The following is an 11,600-nucleotide window of genomic DNA, read 5'->3' as shown; positions in this document are numbered from 1 at the left end:
GAGACAGCAAAAGATCTCAGTCCCTCCAGCCAGCGTACCTCTCTCTTAGCCCCTCCGGTACCTTTCTGCCTCCACAGGCACAGCTGCTCACTTCGATTTTGGGTGTACTGCAGTCCCCCTCTGCCTTCTCTGGCCTCACCGCCGCTGTACTCCGTGCTCTGTCGCGTCAGTTTCCAGGGTGCACCACGCAGCTCCACCGGTGCAATTCCCTTCTGCCTTCTCTGACCCCCGCCGCTGTGCTCCGTGCCTCGTCACGTCTGCTCCCAGGGTGCACCACACGCACTGTGTCACTTCCTCCGTCCCAGCATTTCCAGCACGGCAGACAGTCTCGCCCGCCGGTGACTGAGGTAAACTTTCTTTGCTGTCCCGTATCTGGTGCCGCCAAATAGCCGCTTTTATCTGTTAGCGGCTTTCCCTGGCCTCTAGGTTCCGTGCAATGTTCCCTCTAATTTTACGAAGGCTGTGTGCGGCAAAAGATTTTGGCTGTGCAACTTTGGAAGGAAATTTTAATTTTTGTGCGACACTTATATATAACTGGAAAATCACGCTCAGCATTTGTGTTAACTTTACTTCAAAATGATATTAAACATTTAAACATTCAAAACACAGCACACAATGTAGTTAATGGGTGAAACACACAATAATTGAGTCCACAACTGCAAAAAGGGACCACTGCTGCTTTGTGCGCTCTGTTGTAATGTTTGTGCGCATGCTCGTCGAATTGTGTGCGCGCGCACGTGCGCACAGCTTAGAGGGAACACTGGTTCCGTGGTATGTCAGGCTATTCGTGGGGGAGCCGGGGATCTCCCTCTTCTGCCCCACTCTATCTCGCTGGCTCCCTGGTTGTTTAATGGAGCTTTGCCTCCGGGTTAACCCGCCTCTCTCTGGCCGAAGTCAGAGCCGGAGCCGAGAGCTCACTCTGAGATGCGGCCTCTCACTTGGTCCCGCTTGTACAATTTTTAATCGCATCGCGCGCAGCACTCCCCACACTTTGGGCCAGATACTGTGGTGTCATTGTACAAGCACCCATCACAGCAAATGTGATGGGTATTTGTACAATTTTTTCATCTCATCGCATCGTGCGCAGCGCTTACCACACTTTGGGTGCTGCCCTCCACACACTTTGGGCCAGATGCTGGGGTGTCATTGTACAAGCACCCATCACAGCAAATGTGATGGGTGCTTGTACAATTTTTCATCTCATCGAATCGAATGTTGTGTATAATGCGACTCGATTTTTCATCGCGTCGCATCCCATTGGACACATCGTACAGTATAGTACACGGCATTCAATGCGTTGCAACATGATTTCCCTATGCAGAATAGCCCTGTTCACAAATAGAGTAGTGGGCGCCGTGATAGTACACAAGTACCGATTTATTGATGCATTGATTTTTTTTAAATTTTGATTACTACTGTCAGGGAAGCTCCCAAGCATTTCAAGAGAAATTGCATGCAACGTCACCCCTCGAAGAAGTGGCAGTAGTGTATGGGGTCCTTAATACCCCTTTCCCACTGCAGCTCTTAAACGGTAAATTGCCGGGTTTTTTTGCCTTTTTATACGGGTAGAGCTGCAGTGGGAAAGCTCCGGAATTTGTTAAACGGGTAAAAAGCAGTGTCCTACACGTTTAAGACCCGTTTCTTTGGCAGGGTCTTAAACGATATTTAAGATCCCACACTAGTCTTCCCCCTCCCCTGGTACCTGTCCTGGGCCCCCATCCCGGTAACCAGCAGCTGGTACCCCCGTCCCCCCTCCTCTGGTATTTTGCAGCTGGTACCCCCATCCCTCCCCTCCCCTGGTACCCACGCCCCCCCCCCCCCTCCCCTGGTACCTGGCAGTGATCCATCTGGGTAGTGGGGCAGCACGGTAGGCAGAGTAGGCAGCGGGTGTGCCAGGGCTCCTAGTCCGCAGGTCCCGGACTGATGCATGAAAGCATCATGCAGGAGTTTGATTCAGGAGGAGGCGGCAGCTGGTGCACAGACAGCCGGGATCCGGGCAGGTCAGTGCTCAGGTGGAGGGAGCGGAGTAAGTGGGTCCATTAGGAGATTGTCATTTAATCGGCGGGGGTCCCTGCCTCGAATGGGAAGTAGCGGAGCTGCTCATTAAATATGTGCATATTGAAGTATGTGCATATGTAATGAGCTGGTCATTACATATGCGCGTATGTAATGCACTGGTCATTACATATGCGAGTATGTAATGATCGGGCTCGCTAATTCCCATTCGCGCAGGGACCCCCGCCGATGAAATGACAATCTCCTAATGCAGTGGTTCCCAACCCTGGTCCTCAAGTACCCCCAAGAGTGCACGTTTTCTAGGTCTCCACACAGAATCACAGGCAAAATAATTAGCTCCACCTGTGAATCTTTTAAAATGTGTCTGAATAATGAGTGCACCTGCTGGGTGACCTGTAAAATGTGCACTGTTGGGGGTACTTGAGGACCAGTCCTAATGGACCTGCTTCCTCCTCCTGAGCACGGACCTTCCCGGATCCCCAGTGCCCCTGCTTGTGCACCAGCTGCAGCCTCCTCCTGCATCATGTTCCTGCATGATGCTTTCATGCACCAGTGGAGGACCTGCCGAATAGAAGCCCTGGCACGCCACTGCCTACTGCACTGCCCCGCTGCCCGGATGGATTGCTGCCAGGTACCAGGGGAGGGGGGGTACCAGGGAAGGGGGGGGAGTGGGGCTACCAGATGGCAGGTACCAGGGGAGGGGGAGCGGGGGTACCAGCTGCCAGGTACCAGGGGGGGGGGGGGGGTCAGGACAGGTACCAAGGGGCAGGTGGTATATTACTTGTGAATTACCATTTTTGTACCTTTCAAAATGGGTTCAATGTGAATGGTACAAAAACGGTAATTACCCAGTAATATACCATTTACTGTACAACATGCAGTGGGAAAGGGGTTTTAGGCTCAGACCTTTACCCATTTATGCAGTGGGAAAGCAGCATACAGTAAGTTTGCAGAATGCGCTATGAATGGCAAAACAAAGAAAAAAAAGAATATTTCGTTGGCGCACTTTTGTAAATACATAAAAATAAATGTAACTTATTTCTTCTTTTACTGCTTACTGCTCCCACACGCACACTAATACCACCTTTCCAGAACCTACGGTGCAAGTGTGGAGATGAAATCTTAGAAGTTCCATATCTGCCATGTGCATTAAGTTCAGTAAGGATTTCTCTCTGAGTCATCCTTCATTTTGTGATGAGACTCAGGGATGCCCCCCTAAATTCTGGAGCCCCTAGGCTGCCTATAGCAGACTAATGGTAGACCAGACAACAATTGTGGGTGTAGGAGGGGTAATGCGCCCCCTTGTCTGCAGCCCGACTAAGTCCACACCCTCCACCAGGGCCGGACTTGGACCAGACATTAGCCGTGGCATTTTGAGCACATAGGCCCACCCAAAGTAGGTGGGACCTTTGCGCAACAAAAAAAGGGGGCATAGCCTCATGGAAATGAGGCGTGGCATCAGAAAAAGGAGGCATTACACATTATGGAACACACCGTAATGCCCATTACAGAATATGACACACACCGTAACACCCATTACAGAATATGACACAATCTTTATGTCCATTACACATTATGACACACACACACCGTAACATCCATTACATAATATGATACAATCTTTATGCCCATTACACATTATTATGGGCCATTGCAATTATTCCTGCTGGATATACAGTAGATCCTAGCGCTCACCTCTATGTGAAGCTTATGTAGTAAGTGTTAAAGGATGAAAATAATATATATAACAGAGTGTATTGTATTTAATTCAATGGCAAATAAACAAAGGAAATGAAATGAAAAAGTGCTTGTAGAAGCTTTTGTGTGAAATAGCTCTTAACAGGTTGGACCTACACATTATCACTCTGACAGGGCCCTTGGCTAGGGTATGTGGTTATCTTTTAGGGACCCCTTTTTACCCTCGCCTGGGACCTATGTCCCTGCCAGATGACTGAGGTGGTCTCAATGGGGCCAGAGATGTGGGGATTGGAAATGGGATAAAGTTCAGGGTAGTCTCTGCTAAATCAGCATAAATGCTGCTGGAGTGTCCAAACTGAAAGTCAATTCGTAGTAAAGTGGGGAAGAAATCGGAAAGTGGCAGAAGGGAGCAGCGTCCCGCTAGCCTGCTGCTTACCCTTTCCTTTGTAGAGTCTTGTGGCGTCTGGTGTGCCATGTAGTGTTGCTGAGGTGAGCCATTCTCAGGCGCTGGAAGTGTGTCTGGATCCACTGGCACTGATGCCGGGACATGACTTCCTGGTTGCCGGTCTCTCAAGATTGCGGCTTTCCCGGAGTGACACCACCGGGTGCCCGTGCGCTCAACTCCGGGGAGGTGCCATGTGTTTAGAGTGAGTCCTGCACAAAATCGGCCCACATGGCCAGGTGGCCAGTCCGGCCCTGCCCTCCACCGATTACTTCCAAGAAGTGGAGAACCACATCCGGTACGGTCTTTAAAGTGTGCCAATTAGCTTTTTTTCAATTAATACTTAAATATTGGGGAGAGGTGAAGTCATCATCCAACGATGCTCACTCAGCTCTCTCCAAATAAAATTGACCTTTCATCAAGGCAATCCTGCTACCCTCATTACCATTTGGTTCCAGACCAGCCGCCACCGGAGCTCACTTCCTTTAAAAAGCATCCGCAAACACCATTGAAATTCCACAATACTCCATCTGAAGACATCTGCAGTTACTGCTTTCCTCAATAAGGATTAAAAATCTTCATTTGGACATTCCTCTGTGGTAACTATATAGCATACTTTGAGCTTGGGGGGGGGGATTACACCTTGCGGTGTCACTCTGCGCTACGGGTATACCTGTTTGGAGTGACTACAATTATCACTTATCTAAAAAATTAATACGGTCACCACTATTGTTGTAGAGTTGTAGAAAAAAACAATAAATATTTATTTAAAAAAGTACATGAGTAATTATTTTTTCTGTTACAGAAATACAATGGGCTATAATCAATGGTTAAAAAAAAGCATGCAATGACTTTCATTTTCCCTTTCAAATACTGATAAACAGATTCGTTCAAAAAGGTTTGTAAAAAAAAATTAAATAATGTGAGTGTGTGTAGGTTCTAATACCGGTATACACATACAACAGGTGGGTATACAAACGTGAGGTATTGTCCAAATCACTCTTATGATCGATTTTGCAGCAAGGAAGTCTCAGTGTTATGAGGGATATCCACTATGAGCTTGATACCTGATTTCCAGTGGGGTAGGTGGTAACGTGTCTGCCGGCAGACTCCCGTCAGTATCCTCTTAACCAGAGGGTTACTCAGCGGGTCCAGATGCAGCGATGTGTCAACTAGTTTCACCAGATAACTGGCTTCTTCAGGATGATCGCAGTAACTGACTCACTTCTATGTGCCTCCTTTTATCCCCTGGGGGTGGGCGGGATCAGCGTGGGTTATAAATAAATAAATGTATATAGATAAAGACACAGATCCGACCCAGTTTCACCTAAACATCAAGAAATTATATTTATTTATGAGGACTTATGATTACAATTTATCCGTCATACATACACACTATGCAACTGCAGATAAAGTGAAGTAATTTGTATACCCTAAAATGTCCGTTTACCCCATGTGTCAAACACCACAGCCCCTTTTTTCCCCAACCCCCTCCTCCCTCATGTATACAAAGTTTGAAAACGGAAACTAAAAACTTTAAGAAGTCATCAAACTTTGTATACACGAGGGAGGAGTGGGTTGGGGAAAAAAGGGGCTGGGGTGTTTGACAGAAAAATAATTACTCATGTACTTTTTAAAATAAATATTATTGTTTTTTTCTACAACTCCAATAGTGGTGACCATATTATTATTTTAAATAAGTGATAATTGTAATCACTCCAAACAGGTATACCCGTAGCGCAGAGTGACACCGCAAGGTGTAATCCCCCCCCAACCAGTTTACTGGTAGTATACCTCTACACTCTTTGCAGCTGGGTTACCTGACAAAGAGTCCACAGCTTTAATCACGTTTTATTAAATTCTATTTAAATTTTATATTGTTTAGCGCTATTTTTTCTGTACTTTTTCCTTGCTGAAGGGATTCTCACCCCCTTCTGTAGTAGCTGCTCCACAACACATCTCATCACAGGCGCCTAATAGGTTGTTATTACAACCATTTTTCTTCCTATTGACCTTTCATCAAGGCCCTATTTTCATATCACAGGTTTCTTTTGTAGAGAATAGATCTCCCGGCTCCTCCCACTTTAGGATAACACGTGGTCCCTTTTGCAAGATACTGACCTTACTCATAGGCCCTATTTTCATACAAAGGTTTATTTTCCTCTTAATTTCTATAGGTCAATAGCCGGGGTACTTCTATACACCACATCAATAAATCAGGGCCCCTTGGAGCAATAACTCACCTCTCAAAGAGGCCCTAAATTCACCAAAAGGTTTCTTTGTACTTCCTCTCGAATCAGGATACACAATCCTCAGAGTCATCCATCAATAAAAAAAGCAGGTTTTTATCCAAAGATGTATACAAAAATACAGTATATCAGGTAAAACAAAATTGAAAAAAAAAAAAACAGATAAAAAACTAGCAGCTGTTATGATCCGGGGGCGTCCTCGCCTGCCCTACCTCCGTTGCCTCAGACTGGGGTTGGCGGAAGTGTGCAGAGCTAGGCTTCACCTATAATAGCCGCGTTCGAAGGAGCCGGTTAGTCCAGCTCCAACCCCGATGCCACCAGGTCTTATGAGTGACAACGCGCCCGCCAAGGCCAGGAGAGAGCAAGGGGAAAAGCTAACTAGAATCCACGTGAGGCGAGGAGCCCCCGGACCCTCAAGGGGGTGACTATACAGGGAAATGGACAGACAAGGAATGCTCCCACTAAGACCAGACTGGATAACTCACAGCTGAACACAACTATGCGTAATGGTGGTATGTAATAACAAATAATGCCCAGAAGGTGGTGACTGAGTGACTGTACTCAATGGCAACAATGCTCTAAGGTGGAACACAATAACAATCAATAGCAACAATGCTCACAGGATGGTATTTAATAATAATTAATGGCAACAATGCTCAGAAGGTGGAACACAATAACAATCGATGGTAGCCGACCACAAAAGATCCCAGAATGGCAATACACAGCGGTTGTTAATAGCTAGTGATAGAAATGTCAACTTATCTGCGTGGTGGAGAACAAGGCTGACAGGCAGGACCGGGTCACGACAGGAACCCAGGGATACTGAGAGAATCCTTCTGGACACACGGAGTACTGAGTAAGCAGGCAGCAAGCCCCAGAGACCGGGAACACTCTAGACACAGGTACACAGAACTAGTGAGTAACCAGAGGGTTTATATAGTGAGCACAATGTGGTGATAATAACACATTGCCTGCAGGTGAGCACTGCAAGCTAGAAGCCTAATAATGACACACCTGTGCCCCAATTGACACATAAAGGAATGAGCTGCAATGGCACAGGCTGACCACTGGAGGCCACCAGCGAGTAACACAACAGAAGCTTAGATAAACCCAGGGAGCAGAATCCAGGGAAAACAAACAAACTCCACACAGCAAATGTGAAAAGCACATTCCATCGATAAGCTGGAGGTGGATCGTAACAGCAGCACCATAAACAGCCAGTCTCCCACCGCCACTCCCAATCCAGATTAAAATGGTGATGGAACCAGATGGAAAAAAGGTAAAGATTTCCAGCATATTATGAGGAAAGTACAGATTCCTACCTGTTAATATGCTCTCCTCTACTCCAACATGGCAGCATTATTTCCCTTCCCATATGTTTTGTAATTAGTGTGTGTGCATAGTGAGCTGTATAACCAAGACAATCTGGAAAGGAAACACAAAAAAAGAAGCCAGAGTACTACCCTACAGGACTTAACCCGTTAGTGGCTGTCATGTTGGAGTAGAGAAAAGCATATTAACAGGTAGGAATCTGTACTTTCCTCTTCCTCCCCATGGCAGCCACTAATGGGTTATGCCCAAGCAGTATTACATTCTTGGAGGGGGGATACACTGAATACAACTTAAATAGGTAAGGTTAATCCACCTTACTTCTCCAATGTATGTTTAAATAATAACATTTCCTTCTCAATATATAACTATATACATTTTTTTTAAATGACCGCGCTCAAAACCTTCCTACCAAATTTTGCATCAGCTGAAGAAGCCACGTTCACCCTATAGTGTCTTGTGAACATACAGTGGCGTAGCTACGTTTTGGGCGCCCCCCCGCCGCCACCCTGCCAAGCACCCCTACCCCCCGCCCCGCCGCCCATGCAAATCCCCCCCCCCCAATCCCCCACAGCCTTACCTATCGCTCTGGTCCCGGCGGCTCCGTTCTTCTGCTGAGGACCACCAAAAAATGGCCGCCCCCATACAGCAGACAGTTTCAGAGAACTGTCTGCTATGAGGTGGCCATTTTGTGGTGGTCCTCAGCAGAAGAACGGAGCCCCCGGGACCAGCGAGATAGGTAAGTCTGCGGGGGATTGGGGGGGGGGTAACTATAGCACCGCAGCCCCCGGCGCACCCACATGCACAGCGCCCCCCCCGCGGTGACGGGGGCTGCGGTGCTATAATTACGCCGCTGTGAACATATGAACTGATGTCCAGCAAGCTACCTTGCATGATTGTTCAAATGAGGCTGTCTCCTTTTCTGCCCAATATGCAGACATAGCTCTAGTTGAGTGGACTTTAAGACCCACTGGAGCTTGTTGGTTTCTTATTTTATAAGATTCTAATATACACGTTTTTATCTTTATTTCTGTGATCTTTTGTTCTGTTAAAATAAACCTTCAATTCTCTCACCACATCTAGTTTATATAATTTCTCTTCCTTACTGTTAGTAGGGTTTGAACAGGAGGGCAAAATGGTTTCCTGATTAATGTGGAATGACGAAACAACCTTCGGCTGGAACTCAGGATTAGTTCTCAATACATAAAATACAGCATAAATAGGGGTATAGCTGGTAGAACTAAAATCAGCATCAGTTCTGAAGTAGGTGTCGAAATTGTCGAGGAGACTGAAGATGAAGTAGAGGAAGGGAAGAACAGGGGAGGAGCACTCGTGAGGTAAAGAGGTAGGGTGAGTACGTGAGTAAGGAGGGCCCTACTCATAACAGTTAACAGACGAAAAAGAGGTGGGTGGACGAACGAAAAATAATAGGATAAGTAGGAACGGATGGAGGGGTAGGGTAGGCAGGATAGGAGGAGCAAAAGAGGTTAGGAGGAGGAGGGATAGGCTAGTCGGAAGAAGTGGGTTTTGAGGGAGCGCTTGAAGGAGGTAAGGGAATCAGAAAGCCTGATGGGTGGCAGGAGGTTGTTCCAGTGCAGGGGGGCAGCGTGAGAGAAGTCTTGGACACGGGAGTGAGAGGAGGTGATTAGGTGAGAGGTCAGTCGGCGGTTGTTCGAAGAGGACGGGAGGGAGTGTGGATAGAGTTCAGTGAAGAGAGGTAAGGAGCGGTGGAGGAGGAGAGAGCCTTGTAGGTGGTGGTGAGGAGTTTAAAGAGAACTTGGAAAGGAATGGGGAGCTAGTGAAGAGATAGACAGAGGGGGAGGCGGAGGTAGAGTGGCGGGAGAGGAAGATGAGCCTAGCAGCAGCGTTAAGAATGGATTGGAGAGGGGCGAGGCCGGCGAGAGGTAGCCCAGAGAGAAGGATGTTGCAGTAGTCAAGGCGGGAGATGACAAGAGAGTGATTGAGAATTTTGGTCGCGTCAGTCAAGAGGAATGGTCTGATGCGCGAGATGTTGCGGAGGTGAAAGCGGCAAGACTGTGAGAGACCACGAATGTGGGGGGTGAAAGAGAGGGAGGAGTCAATGATGACACCGAGGCAGTGCGTTTGGTCGGTGGAGGTGATCTCGGTTTCACCAATACTGATGGAGATAGTTGGCGAAGAGGGGATGTTCGGGGTATGGAAGAATAGTTCAGTTTAAGCCATGTTTAGTTTCAGGAAGCATTGGGTCATCCAGGCTGAGATGACTGTGAGGCATTTGGAGACCTTGGACAGGAGTGATGGGGATAGGTCGGGGGAGGAGAGATAGATTAGGGTATCATCAGCATTAAGGTGGTAATGGAAGCCATAGGAGCTGATGGAACTTTAATGGAACTTCCAGCTAGGTTCCTATCCAGTCCGGCTTGCAAAAACTCAAGTATAGTATAGATTTTCCCTGCTTCACTTACTGTTCTTTACAGAAGGTCACATATCATCGAATTTGGAAAAAAGTAGGTCTTTGATGTTGAATTTTTTTCTGGCTCTGAGCAATGTCTTGACCACTTTACTTGAAAAGCCTCTATTTTTCAGTGTTCGAGTCTCAGCGCCGTCAACTCTGCCGGTTGAGCTCGCCATAAATTGTTCTGCCCGATCAGGCTGCTGTGATCGGGTAATGTCCATGGTTCAGCTACCGACATCCTCATCACTTTCGAAAACCAAGGGCTTCTTGGCCAATATGGAAGGATTGCAATCACTGTTACCTCTTCCTGCTGTATCTTCCTTAATAGCCTGGCTATCATAGGAAACAGGGGGAACACAAACTAACTCCGCCTTCCATTCTGCTGTCAATGCATCTGACTGTTCCGCTTCTGGTTCCCAGTGTCTTTAAAAGAACCTTTTTACTTTTGTATTCTTTGCTGTGGCCATGAGATCTATTTGAGGCATGCCCCACATGTCTACTAACGTACTGAATACCCACCGGAGAGAGCTCCCACTCTCCTGGTAGCACCAGGTGCCTGCTGAGGCTGTCTGCCTGCTGATTTTCCTTGCCTGCTACAAATACCGCTGACAAACTGTTTACCCGGGTCTCTGCCCATAGGAACAACTCTGCCACTTCTGACATAAGCCCCCGGCTTCTCATTCCTCCTTGCCTGTTTATATAGGCCACGACTGTTTGGTTGTCGGATCTGATGATCACATCTTGTCCTATTAAGCAATTTTGAAGGTGACTGCATGCCATGAGGACTGCCCTAATTTCTCTGATGTTGGAATGGCTTTGTTCAATCTCCTGCGACCACATGCCTTGGACCATTTGGTCTCCGCAAACTGCTCCCCAGCCTACCTGACTGGCATCGGTAGTTACCACCACCTGCCTGCATGTCAAGAACATCCTTCCTTGCTTTAATCTTCTGTCCTGAGACCACCATCTTAGACTGGCATGCTACTTTTGGCCATCCCACTGTGCCAGGAAGCAATTCTGGAAGGCTCTCATATGAAACCTGCCCCAAGGTATGGAATCCAAGGCCGCCGAGATTAGGCCCAATACCTTCATGCAGGTCCCTGATGATGCCACTCTTTTGACCAGAAGATTGAGCATCTCTCTTCTTATTTTTTTCGCCTCTCTTCTGTTAATGTTACATAGTTACATAGTAGGTAAGGTTGAAAAAAGACGTGTGTCCATCAAGTTCAACCTAGGTTTTAATAGCTTATCCCTGCTGTATAGTATGTTGTTAAAGACAGTTCATGATTACAATTTGTACCCATGGATGTTGTTAACCAATAAATGTTTAGTTCATGATTACAATTTGTACCCATGGATGTTGTTAACCAATAAATGTTTATCCAACCTTAATTTGAATGTATTTATTGTCTCTGCTGACACCACCTCCCCA

Source organism: Crinia signifera, chromosome 5 (assembly GCF_055691185.1).
Source record: "Crinia signifera chromosome 5, ASM5569118v1, whole genome shotgun sequence".
NCBI classification, from domain to species: Eukaryota; Metazoa; Chordata; class Amphibia; order Anura; family Myobatrachidae; genus Crinia; species Crinia signifera.
The sequence above is the reverse complement of the archived record's forward strand: the minus strand, read 5'-3'. Positions refer to the sequence as shown.